The sequence below is a fragment of the Platalea leucorodia genome (assembly GCF_965183815.1).
Source record: "Platalea leucorodia genome assembly, chromosome: 2".
In the NCBI taxonomy this organism is placed as follows: Eukaryota; Metazoa; Chordata; class Aves; order Pelecaniformes; family Threskiornithidae; genus Platalea; species Platalea leucorodia.
Window position 1 is genome coordinate 87366623 of NC_138824.1, and position 13806 is coordinate 87380428.

Sequence of the window (13806 nt, forward strand, 5' to 3'; positions counted from 1 at the left end):
TATTCTCCAGTGATATATACGTGGTGTGATATATACATGGGGTTTTCATACCATGTAATTTAGTAAGATTTCATACCATGTAATTTTATGCTGTTATTTAGCACTTGATGGTAGCCAAACTGTCTCACAATGTGATTTTATTTTATTTTTATTTTTTAGCTATTAGAATGGCTATGATTTAGAGTTAATCCAGAGTCATTCTTGTTCATCTCTCTTGACTTTTAAAAATCTTATTTCACCCTGGATTACTGTCATATGTCTAACACGGCATTTTCCCATCCTTCCTCCATTAAAATTTATCAGCTCTCACTCAATGCCATGAGCTCACCGTAGCTAATTCTGATCAGTAAATAGTTTTGCATATGTTTGTTCTGAAATCCCCAAACCTGTCTGGGCTCTCCACCTACATAAATGGTGATCTCTTTAGGGCAAGACTTTTTACATTCCTTGGCAATTCACGTCCTAACTTGGTAAATACACAGTTGCTGTTTGTAAATATGTCACTGGCAGATGTTCTTCCTAGGGATGGCAGATTGTCTGTCACTGGCCTGGAAAATGAACGTAGGAGTTAGAGTCTCAGATGTCTTCTGCCACTGCTCTGTGATGGTACATGGTGCTTTGGTTCTCTGCTTGGAAAATGGGAATAATGATACTCGGGATCCTTGTGATAAAGGTGTCTGTGGGGATAAGAGCTACTGAAAGGAATCTCTGTCAAAAACCTCCCCAGCTTCTTCCCCCCAAATCTGGCCTGCCCCGGCGTTCAGGAGGACGTCAAGTGTTACAGGATCTTTTCAATTCACACCCATTTCTCTGTTTCGCATAAACCAGTTTTTACTTTTTGCAAATGATCCTGATGTTCTTGGATGAACCTAATTGCTTTGGTTTAGCTCACTATAATTTATAAAATGATACTGTGCTTAGTAAGCATTCGAATATTTTGTTTGTTGGGGCGGGAGGTGCAGTGCTGTGCACTAGCACTTGTCTATCTCATCTAGTCTGATCCCTAGAAGTAAATACCCAATCCATGCAGCAAGAATGCTTATTCCATATATAGGCTGGGAAAATGTTTCGTGTTGGAAAATACGTTAATAACATCTTTTACCTATATTGTATCAAATATAGCTTATCATCAGAACAAAGCTAGGCAGATAGGGGGTCTTTATTTTTAGTTTACGAGGAATTCAAAAAATACTTTCAGTTTGGGAGTTGGTGGAAAATGAAATATTCTGACAACAGCTAGTGAACCATCTGGAAGTAGCAAAAGGCGTTAAATTAAACAAAATGTTTTCTTCTTTCTGATTGAGGTCAGAAATAATATTTTCTTTAACAATTGAAGGATTGCATTATAGTAGAAAAATTGAATATTTTTTTTTTTAAGTATTTGAAATTATTTTTATATTTCTTTTTTTTCTAAGCAGGCAGTCTGGGAAATTAATACAGATTCTCGAACTCATTGACTGAGAGAATCTGCACTTTTCCCTTAAAATAATTTAGGTGCAAATTTTCACTCTGCATTAGAGTGTGTCAGTAGAATTAACTGGGATCAGCTAACATATTTTTAACATGGGAAATTTTAATGTATTTTAACATTATGGCTATTAGCATATTCCTAATGTTGCTTTATATCAGTGTAGTCTAGGCCACAGGTACATTTGTAGACTTGCAGAGCAGTACTTAATTTTGTAATGGCATTAGGAACGGCCAGCTGTGAGTTCAAGCAGCTTCAAAACTGGAAAATACAATATTTTGAGTTGGTAAGGAATCTTTGTGAATTGCTGTGGAAAACACTTTAATTACTGGAGCAAATGAGACAAATAAGCATTACTGGAAAATGTTTTCTGTCGCAGTTCTGCGAGGGGTGTGCCTTGGTGGGTGGGATCTGTGGCACGGACGAGCAGATCCAGGCGCCGCAGCACGGACAGCGCATGTGAAAAGAGATGGGGTGCGTGGAGCAGTGGTGGTCTCTGTAGGTCCAGCGAAGGCAGCTGCCGGGGCACAGCAAGAGTCTTCACCCGTCACTGTTGGTCTGGTATCTGTCAGTCATGTCTCCAGTTAAATATATCTTGTAAACATCAGTGCGGGCCTGATTTAGCCACAAGTATCACTAGCCATTATGCTTTTGGGTAGATATTTAATATTTGTTGTGATCTTCATCTGACATTTTTCAGCAATAAAATGTACCGTGGTGATTGTCAAGCAGACATCAGATTTGGCAGTGAAGATGTGTCTTTTTACTACGCGCAGTCATGGAGGTCTCATTCCAGAAGTCACAGAGAACCCTTTTCAGAGCAATATTAGACATACTTTATCTTAAATATGTGCCTAAGAGCTTTCCTGAGTTACAGCTTTTGTGAATGCAGTAGAATGTATGGGTCTTATTGTTACAAATTTATTTTTTCTTTTTTTGAGCTTTTGAAATTAAGAATTTCTTCCCCACCTCTGGCTCAGACCAATAGCTGCAGCCTGCCTAATCTAGGGGTGGTGCCTAGGTAGGCGTCTGGGAGCTAGCAGCCAGGGGCAGCAGGTGGCCTGCATTGCAGTGCGTTCATTCAGGTGCTCTTGAAATTAAAACATTGCAAACCACAACCTCTAGGTTGGACCTTAAGCAAGTCTGAGTATGGAATAACAAACCAGAAAGCTGGAAATTCCTCCAGTCTCAGTTCTGATAAGGATCCCTTTCAGGTCAGTGAAAAAAAATTTGCTTTCAATTATGTGTTTGTGATTAAAGCATTTGAAAACTTTTAATGAAAGCTAGAAGATAAATTTCACACCTCGTTTTATACAGCTGCTGTAAAGTAATGAGCGTTAAAGTGAGCGCATAACCTTTATGCTCTGTTTGCTTGGGACTGTCCTGTGAGAAAGGGTAAAGGTAATTTTATTGGTGTCTTTTGTGATGATAAAAGGCATCAACACCATGATACAGAAAGATAAGCATCACAGAGATGTGTGATGAAAGGTTAAGAGAGCTTAGGCGTTTGGAAGCAATTAGTGAGAACAGAGGGGAAAAGATGAGTTAGGTGTTTTGGGTGGCCACGCGCCGCAGGTGCGGGCGTGAGGGCGAACACTGGCCACGAAGCCTCCTGGAGTGTCCCACGGGGGCGCGCAGCACGAACAGCAGGCGCACGAGGGGGGAGAATGAACGCTAGCACCCTGTCGTGTTGCAGGAGTGGGTTGGTAAACAAAAGCTGCTCAGTGCTCTTCTTTTCCATCTGTCATTCAACCTATTCTTTTTAAAGCGACACTAAGGGAATTCCTCCCGTTCCCGAAGACGGTGGCGCGGGCTCCTGTCGGCTGCCGCAGGGGCACGTTGAAGAGGTCCCCCAGCAGACCTCCTCGCAGCAGCAAGCTGGCATTCCCTAGGTAGGGCTAGCTACGGGGGGCAGCGAAGCGTGTATTCACGGGCACGCCTTTGTGTATCACCTGTGTCAGCAGCAAAGGCCTCATGACTTAATACCCAAAGAATTTGTTTCAGGTGTTAAAAGAGGGTGCTCTGCTGATTATAGAGCTTTCTATCCCTACCTCCTCCCTCCAATTGCCCTGTCTGGTCCCGCACCCTCACGCTTGCCCCTGCCTCGTTCTCCCTGCTCAAGAGAAAAAAAACGTGGAGTGCCCTTCAGGGAGGAAGTACAAGGGTGTAGGCTCGTGCCTGCAGACCCAGGGCAGCCAGGTGACAGAGCCTCCTTTCTCTGCAGCCTCTGTTTCCAAAGAAAGGCCCAGGAAAACAAACAAACAAAGAAAAGGTGGCACAAGAGCTGAATTGTGATCCCACAGTTCCCAGAGCTGGCGTAGGGGAGGAAGTTAGGTAACATAATAAGGACGCAAACACTGGTAAACTGAGCAAGTTAGGGAATAGCTAGACTTAGTGTAAGCAGTAGAGAAGCCCAGGAGAAGACTCATGGGTAACAGAGGAAGATAGCAGCCATTTGCTACACGGCTAATGAAAATGCTAGAACAGGTCTGTTGCAACACCTCCACCTACTCAATACATTGCCAACTTGGCTTCCTGACCCTTTTAAACAGGGTCTGACTGCTGCTGACAGCTTGAATGCTCCTGCTTTTACTGACAGCCATTCACGTGTTCCTTCAGGAGGGTTCATGAATCTGCTTGCACCTCCCTAGCTCCCAGGTAAAATGGATTGCTAGTTTTAAGACACAATTTGTCAGGGAAGAGGTCTAGGTAACACACTGAATTTTTTACTGCTTTAGATGCCTTTACAAGTGTTAACTAGGTAATTCTAACAGTTGTCTGGACTCAGTGAGCAAGATCATCTTTATTTTAGCAAAGGGGAACTGAGGCAGAGAAATCTAGAGAGCTTGCCCAAAGCCACACTGGGGAATTTTGTATCAGCTAGGATCAGGCTGCAGAAGTTACCCGGTCTCACCTCCCTGCTCACCAAAATGCTGCCTCTTAAATGTGGCAAGATCACAAATTAAGCTAAGAGTGTCTGAGTTAAATAATGGTTAGGTGAGTTAGATCATGGTTAGATAATGCATCCACCAGAACAATAAAATGAGTTGCTCTCAGCATTTATAACCTCATTCGAGTAAGAGCTACAGGTCAGAGCGTCTCTTTGTCGGTTGTGGAATTGGTGTGAAGAACAAACCTTTGATTGTTGACTTGCAAGAGAAAGTAGGCAGAATATCTTAGGCTATTTTTCTCTGCTAAGTCACACCTTAGTATAACTCCCCGCAGATCGTTGTGCAGCCTTATTAGTAGATGCACTGTCTCTTTCCACAACCCTTCATTCTTTACTTCTCAAAATTCTAGTTCCTATTAAAATGTCTCTACATAAAGACAATCAAAGCAGCACATTTGAAGAGCTCAGAACTTTATTTTTTGCAGAATATTCTTTTTTTGCCAGTTCTCAATTCTTATTACTCTTTCTTTACCTTCAAAAAAGCTTGTTACACCTATACTGATGCTACTTACTGCCAAATAATCAAGGAGTTGGTGTGCCAGCATAGCACTTGAAGGCCCAGGTGCTTCGTGACATACCTAAGGCAGCTTGAAGTCTCGGAATATTCTTTATTGTTCTTCAGACAGGGAAAAGAAAACCCTACTGCAGAAAGTGCACTGAAAAACAGGAAGAAGATTTTATTGAATAATTTTTACATTTTTGTGGGAGAAATCAGACTTAAATTTTGGCAATATTTTGGACAGTTTTGGTCAGCTCTAGGGAGAGAGAAGAACTGTCCAAAGGCAATTTCCCTTTCACTTGTGGATGCCTCTTCCCTTCACGACTACAAATAGGCCACCTTCTTTAAGACCTGACTGCCCAGCATCTGTTACGCAGACAGGGTCGCAGCATACGTAGAAAACGCATGGCAGGATAAAATTACTTTTGTTTCCTTTAATGCAATTTAGCAGCTGAAAAGCGTCAGTTTCCCCTGGAGAGATTCAGGCATCGGATCACAGATGCGTTCTGGGATCTAAGCGTGATTTTGATACAGGCTGAAATTGGTTCGGACATCTCGGAGAACTGCTAAGCTGTGAGAAAGCGCCTCAAGACATTCTGCAGAGCAGAGCCGTGAGAAGAAAGGTAGGATTGCTGGCCAAGGGGAGAGTGTTGACACAGGGATAATTAGCAGCTCAAGGGTTCTTGAAGAGAAAAACCAACATGAAAAACATAAAAATCCTACAGAAACAAAACCAAGTAGCTCAAGGATGGCAGTTTAGCAATGCCGATGATCAGCCCTTTGCAAGCAGCAGCAGAAGCCAACCCTTCCCCTCTTGACCGAAGGCTGCCCAGCCAGCAGTGACTCCTTGGGTGCCTTATCAGGGGTGGCGAGCACATTAGCTTGTTAGCTCTACCTCTGCAGTGGGTGTATTGACCAATAAATCATAAGTTTTACTCTTTTAAGCTGTGAAAGCCTGTTTGCAGAGGCTTGGTACGTAGCAAAAGGCAGCCAAATGAACTGACCCAGAGGGGGAAGGTTACAAAACAAGGGAGAACTATTCGGTATGGGCAGCACCTCCTCCTGTGTCACCCTTTGAGAATCACTGCCTTAAGAACCGAAGGAGGAGTCAGAAAAAGCATGAAAATGACTTCTGAATTTATATTCATCCTTTACTGCAAATTACTGAAAAAGGTGAGTTTCTGTGTCTCCTTGTAGCCTTGCCATACCCAGCCAGCAAAGGGTGTGAACTAATTGTTAAATTCAGTTCAACAAGTTCCTCATTAGGGGGAAATTACCTGAGTTTGAAATCTGCTAATTTTCCAATCAGGGTGAGTGTTTGCACTTGTGATTTGGAAATAATTAACACATGGTATAACATCAAAACCTATGTAAAGCCTAATGGTAGAAGGGCTAATTTCCTTGGCATGAAAATGGTGTGCTCAGTTTCCCCAGAGCTCTATTACTGTCCTTTCAGCATCGGTATCTGCTCTGTAGGGTGTTCTAGTATTTATTTAGGTTGATTCTCTGCAGAGTTGTACTTTTTTATGTTAATTTTGAAAACTTGAACCATTATTTTCCAGGGCTATGAGTAATTTTTTTTCTTTTGAAAGGTGCTGTATTTATTTTTTTTTTCTTCCTGTCAATACAGATTTTCTCAGAATTACTTGTTTCTATTATCTCTAAAAGGAGATCATAAACTCGGGCTTTAGCCCAAGTTCTGCAAACTTTAAAATGCATGTTTGCAGGAGAGCCATGGTCTGATCCTGTAATATTCAGGAAGAGAGGATGTCCAGGTGGGACAATTAATTAGGAAAGCAGATGTGTACATGGGAGAAAGAAATGTAGTTGGAAAACACAACTAATTTTCTACCTTAAAGTTCCAGCTATTGATATAACCCTGATCACCACCACTTGTATGGATTATCAGAGAGTATTAGCTGGTCTAAACTAGATATTTCTGGTAAATGATGCTACCCTTATAGCTTAGAGCACAGCACTAGTGCAACTCAGTGCATCAGTGATCTCTCACCACAAAGCGTGCAAGGGAGAGGAGCAATTTAATCTCGGGTAGCTCAGTCAGCTCCACCCACGGGTGTCGTTAGCCCCGCTGGTATGAGTACGGTGCAGCTTATTGACATCAAGGGTGGGACTTGACAGCCACAGACATGGAGAAGAGCCCGTTCCACGTGAGCAGGCCGCCTGCAGCAGAGCACAGGTATATTATCTGGACTAATGTCTGGCCTAGAAGCAGTCCAGTTTTGGCCACAGGCGCAGTGACACAGCGTGGTACGTGAGCTCTGCTTGCCCACGATTAGCATGCGGGGCTTTTCATTGCCTTTAAACCCCTAAGACCTCCAAGCAGAGCCTCCTGCAAAGAAGCAAGCCGGCAAGGGTAGGGTAGCTTTAAATGGCATCTGATCTACCAAGGCTTCATCAAGCAGCATCTTTTAGGCAGAAAGGCTGCCCTGCAAAGCCCTAGGAGGGAAACGTGGCTCGCTCTTTGTGCGCAGCCCTGTCTTCTCGCGTGTCCACGGATATCTATGGCAACTGTTTGCTCTGAGATAGGTGGGAGTTGTGTTTCAGGTACATGTGAGTCAGCACTCGGGAATTCTCTTACTGGATTAATATCTCTGACTTAGGTAACCTGTTTTGAACACTTCCCATATCTTAATTGTTTTTTCTTTTCAATGCATTTTTGGATGAATGTAAATAGAGCTTGCGTTTCTTCCGTCACAGAAGCAGCATTTGCAATTTGTGTGCATGCCCATCAAGTAGCATTCACGCTGCCAGAAATCTACACACAGGTGGTAGGGATTTGCATTTTCATGCAAGCTGATGATGACTCCCTTTCTCGGTCAGTTTTGCTTTTTATAGCTCATTGCTTATGAACTACTGTTGCTTCTGAAATTCTGGACTGCCGTTTTTCTGTTGCTCTATTTCTATTCACCTGCCTACTTTTGTTCATGGCCTCAGCTGCTGCTGCTTCTGTGCTTCAGGAGAAATTGTTCACTTCTGAATTGGTTGCTGTGGTTATAGGCAATGGTTCCTATGTCAAATCCCCAGAGCTGTGAGAGCATCTTCTTTTCTCTCTCTTATATGGAGCATCCCCCCTTGCTTCTCATATGTAACATGAAAAAGAGAGCATGAGCAAGTGAGCCTGAGGGGCTAATACATTAAAATTAATGTTTTTGATTGGAGATGATTGTTTATTTCTCTGAAGCTATTTATTTTCCCTATGTGCCTTATCTTTTACTTCCAAAAAGGATCACAATTTCAAGCTCTGGTCAAGTAACCCTTATTTCACAAGAAATACATTGGCCGTTTCATTCCGGTTCTTACTGAGCAGCTATTGTGTTACAAAAGACACACCTGGCAACTCGGGGATAATTTTTTCTGCAGTGCCAGCTGCCTCGGGAGTTGCTGAGGAACCTACGCTGCATGAGCAAGGAAAATCAAAGCCATTAGGTCATCCGCCAGACCGAGTCCTGCCTGTTGTCTGCCTGTGGATAACATTACGGAGATAAAGCTCAACCAACTGTTTCTTTCTTCCTTTCTTATCCTTTTGGTTAGGCACTGCTTTCTACTAGGCAACCTCTTCTTTCACGCTCCCTCCTCCCTTTGAAATTCTCTTCTTGGAGGCCTAAAGATGGCAGCCTCCCGCCTGCAGACTGCCTGGGGAGAACGGCCCCTACCACCGGAACGGGAGACGTGCGACAAAGTCTCCTGGTGAGATGCTACCTTGTCGGGCTGCCTGCTGAGGACCCAAGGCAGCTCTGAGCCCTCAGGTAAGTTGCTGTGAGGTTACGATGGTCTTTGCTGTCAGTACAATTATGTGTCAGAAAATCAGCCAGCCTCTGGAAGCTAATATTAGCATCTTAAAAATAGTAATGACTTAAATGTTAGTTGCTCTCTTAACAGCAAATTGTGGATGTCAAATGTAAATTACTTCGCTACCCAACAGTACTAAAAAAGAAAACATTAAAAAATGATTAATTCTTGGTGCTTCTCCCAATGTGTGCGCACACACATACAAATCCCTCCTATAATTTCTCTATTTTTAACCACTTGCACAGATTTAACTGAGTGACATGCAAAACTTGTACCAAAGCCATATGAAGTAACACATGTACGCTAGGCTGAGCGTGCCAGATGAAGTTTTTTGGGAGTTATTTATGTCCAATCCAACATAAAAGCTATTTGACTATAATTTCTACACCAATATTTCCAAATCACCATCAGGGGCTATCAAGCCATTCTCTATTTTTAATGTAAACTGACCTGTCGTTAAGTCTTGGCCCAGCAGACAGCACCCCTTCGAAGGGAACGGGCAGGCACGTGCTTTGTTCAGATCCTCCGGCTCCTGAAGAGCCGGCGCAGCTCACCGCGTTACAAGGCAGCAACCCGCAGCAGCCGGCTGGCGTGAGAAACCAGCTCTCAGGTGAGCCTTGCTTCTGCCGTGAGGTGCCCTCAGATACAGCTTCTTCAGTAAAACTGTGTTCACGAATCCCTTGCAAAGGAATGAGTTACAATTTTTCTTGTAATGATTGTAATGGGATTTTGAATTGCTTGTGTCATGTTAAAGAGGAGACAATGCTAGCATTGTACCAACACCACCCTCATGTTTAGCCTGTCTCTCCTTCAAGGAAAAGAATGCTGATAAATGGAGAGAGATGAAAAGGATTTAATTTGGATTTATCATTCTTAATTTTCTAGACTTAAACCCACCCTTTGAATGGCTCTTTTTGAGGAAGCGATCTGAATCCTTTATTAGTTTAATAGGATTTGGCTAATATTACTGACCTTATCACATCCTCAAGCCGGATTTCCACCGATAGTCTAAACAGATTTGCCTGACGCCAAGGCAAAACCTCTCTGTAAACAGTCGTAGCTGTCTGAGACAAGACTTGCTACCGGTGCTTTCCCTCCACGCGAGTAAGCAATCTCTGATGAAACCCTCTCCTAAGCAGAGGTGAGAAAAGTGTCACTAAGTGCCAGCTGGCTGTTTGGTTTTTCTTTAAAACTGTGTGATTAATTACTTCCAAATTTTCTTATCTTCTGTCTGTATTCTTCTAACACCCAAAGCTGGGTGAAGGACCCCTGTAATTGTGTTGCACTAAAAAATTTGCAGTGAGAGATGATTAGGAAAATTTGGCCGACCATCTTCCACCCTGTCTGAACTCGTGTATTCCCAGAAAGCTACGGGCTGACCGCCCCCAGCAATGTGCAACTGCTGTCCCCATCTGTGAGCCACCCGAGGGTTTTTCTCTCTGTTCCAATTATTGATAATCATTGAAAATGGCAAGCATGTGCAATGTGGCGTTCCCCCTGCCTCTTGCATCTATTTCTGTTTGTCCTACGCTGCAGGTAGAAGAACATCTGGTTTTGTAGTCTATACTGTCCCATCTTTCAAATATTTTTTAGCAGAGAATTGATACCCATTTTGCTTTCCTGGGACACATCAAAGGGCTTATTATGACAGGTGTGAATTTTTTAAATTGTGAAACTCATTATCAGAAAAGTATAATATTTCTCATGGAAAAAATGTTAAGCAACCCCAATGATGCTCTCAATGAGCAGTCACCAAGGATAACGGCAGCAATTCCCCAGCAGCCTCGGTCCCAGAGGTTCCAGCGCACTGTCACTGGGATAGCAAAAGAGGCTGGAGTTCATATTTGTGCCACGATGGGAAATACAGTTCACCCCATTTAATTTATTTTTATTCTACAGTCTCTCCAGGGGCTTTAGTCCTATACCTTGAGAAGGAACTTCATTCTGCTCATGAAGTCAAAATCACTGTATTTGAGACAATTCCCCACTCTGGTTAGAAAGAAAAAGGAATATGATAAAATAATTGCGTGTCACCCTCTTTCCTCCCCCTCCCGTTTCCACATCTCTTCACAGCTGAGGCACTGAATGTAGCGCCCACAGGGTAAGGCAGTTATTTCACAGGTTACAGGGCGATGGTAAGTGTTGAATGCTCAGTGGCTCCACCTAAGTAGCCTCTAAGGGCTGAACCCACTCCCTCTTACCTTCTCCAGTAACCAGATTACCAGCAACTCCGGCGATACTAGCAGTTTGAAGCACCCAGCATAACATCTGGGACATACAGATGTTCCGAGAAACAGAAACGCACTTAATTCCTAGATGTAGGCGCTGCCAGTCGTGACTTAGAATCACAGAATTGTTAAGGTTGGAAAAGACCCTTAAGATCATCGAGTCCAACCCAGCACTGCCAAGCCCACCACTAAACCATGACCTCAAGCACCACGTCTACCCGTCTTTTAAGCACCTCCAGGGATGGAGACTCACCCGCTTCCCTGGGCAGCCTGTTCCAGTGCCTGACCACCCTTTCGGTGCAGGGCTCGCCCACAGGCAGCCCTCCGCCAAGCAGGCGGCAGTCACTAGATGGCACGCTTAAACAGCTCACGGCGCTTTCCTGCCTTGCTTTACCGGTGCTGGGGGGGAGCGGAGAGCTTTTCCCACGGGAGACCAGGGATTCTTTGACGCGCAGCCTCCTTCTGTGGATATTGCATTTTTATTGCGGTTCCCTGCCTTCATTGGTAAGCCTACAATTTATTATTAGCATGCAAAGCTCAATTTCTTTCCCTTCACTTATAGTTAAATTAGTCTCGCTGACTTTAATTTTGGAGGACGGCTCGTTTCGGCTGCTCTGAGGAATGTCTGCAGAAAGTGATATGAACCTGGCTTGTCGCTCCGGCAGCGGTCACACAGCTGCAAGGGTAGGGGGATCTGTGATTTATCTGGGGGGAAATAATGCATGGTGCAGCCCCTCCTGGAAACTGTTTTGAAAGAACAATATTTACAGAACATTTGTATCCCTTCCATCCTTTTACTTACACTCCCCAAAATATTTAGTAGGAGTTACTGTTGTTATCACTGCTACCAATAGCATAAGCAGTAAGAATCAAAACTGGTTTACCTTCTAACCATCCCTGTAGAGGAAAAACGTAAATTAAACCAGGGATGGGCGGCAGTTCAAGTTGTTCTTGCTCAGATCCTACTGCATTAGTCCTGCCAGGTGGGCGCTACTTTTCCTTTACCGCACAGTATGCCTTTGTGTGGCAAAAATCACAAATTCAGTGAGGTTACTCCTACGGCACCTTTCGCTCTGCCTTTCAGCCTCGCCAACACAGACCGCTTATGGGACGTGAAGCTATATACACGTATAGCTCTTGAACCCTGCCTTCCAAGTGGAGGCACTGGTGCAGGGACCTTGGGCTGGTTCTCCAGCTTGCGTTGAAGTCCAGCCCCTGCCTGGCACAAAGCAAACGACTCCTCGGGGATGCATTTTTACAGCTTGCCAGACTGGATGGGTCTACAGTAACGTTTTAAATTGGATTAGCATTTGTGAAGCAAATCTCCTAATCGTGTTTCTAATGATGCCTTGGGCTGCCCAGGGGCCTGATCTCGGAGCGCTCCGGCGGGATGCCTTTTGGGGGAAGCTCAAGGGAGAGATGTGCTGCAGGAGTGCATCTAGCGCTCCTTGGGTGCCAGCAGGCTTTCAGCCCACGGCACCAGCCTAGAGCTAGGCCGAAGTGTGAATAATGGAGATATCAAGTCCTCGAAACAAACCATTGCACTGTATGGATTTACCCCTATGGTGCCACGCTACCTGCCAAATGTACGTGGAGATACGACGCTTAATGTGAAATTTCACCCAGTCTTCATTTGCGAGCAGTCCTTGAATTTGTCCCTCACCTATGTCTATACTGTATGTTGTTTTCTTCGAATTAAAGCTTTTAGAGAATTTTGCCATTAGTGAGAACATGCCTACTGTGGGATATTTTTCCTTTCCCCCTTTCTTTTTGCCCCTGTATGAAGTACCAGTCCTGACTGTCCCAGGGATTTGTTCTTCTGCAGTGTTGACGGACATGGTCCCAGACACAGGAAAAATTCTATTTCATAGAAATAGAATAGAAATAGAATAGAATACAATAGAATAGAAATTCTATTTCTATTCAAGTAACATAACCCACTGCCCTGCCCCATAGCCTGTGGTGCCTAGGGCTTGGAGCGTTTTAAAGGCATGCTGCAATTTGCCATCCAGGAGGATTCAGTCACACAGCGTAGCTGTTTTCAGCCTTGCTGTTTTTCGCCTTATCATTCTGGTTTGGAATAGGATGTATAAAACCCAAGCTCAATGTGCCCTCTAGTGAGAGCCTATTCCTTCCTTCTTCTGGTTAAAGAGGCACTATCAGAATTTAATGTCCTAGTTTATTCTCCCTTTAAATATGGCTAGAGAGAGCCTGCTGACGCCACTTACTAGCAGAAAAAAATTCTTCACCCTTTCACAGCAACCCCTTCTGTTAGACAGCAATATTATCTAGTGATGCATGTTATCCATCTCCATTTTAGTTGGTGGGCTGTGGTAACTTCAGGCCTTGAAGTCTTACTGCGTGGCAAGAAGAAATGAAGCAGGGGCAGAGGGAGAGGAGGAAGAGAGCCAGGACTAGCGCTCATACCTGCAAGCTTTTCTCAGTGCGTCATTTTTCCTTGGGCACCTTCGACTGTGCCAAAAGGCTGCAAGGTTTAAAAACGTACGGCAACTATTTGTATCAACTAACGCATGCAGTACATAGGCACAACTAACAGGCTACTGAGCTACGTGTTACAAGTATTACCAGGTAGGCAGGCAGCTGGTGGCCAGGAGGGGAAGTTTTCATTTCCACAGCTCTTTGGAGAGGGCCATGAACCCTTGTCCAGCCAAGTTGCTGTCTGCTGAGTCTCTGCCTTCTTTCTTAGGGTGTTGCATCTTACCCCTGCTCAGCATTTTCCAGCTAACTATTACTGCCTCTACAATTTCACTTCTGCCTGTGTACTTACTTTGACGTGGCTTTAGCTTACACTCTTGCAGCTGGACAACAACTTTGTAAGCAAAACTCAGCC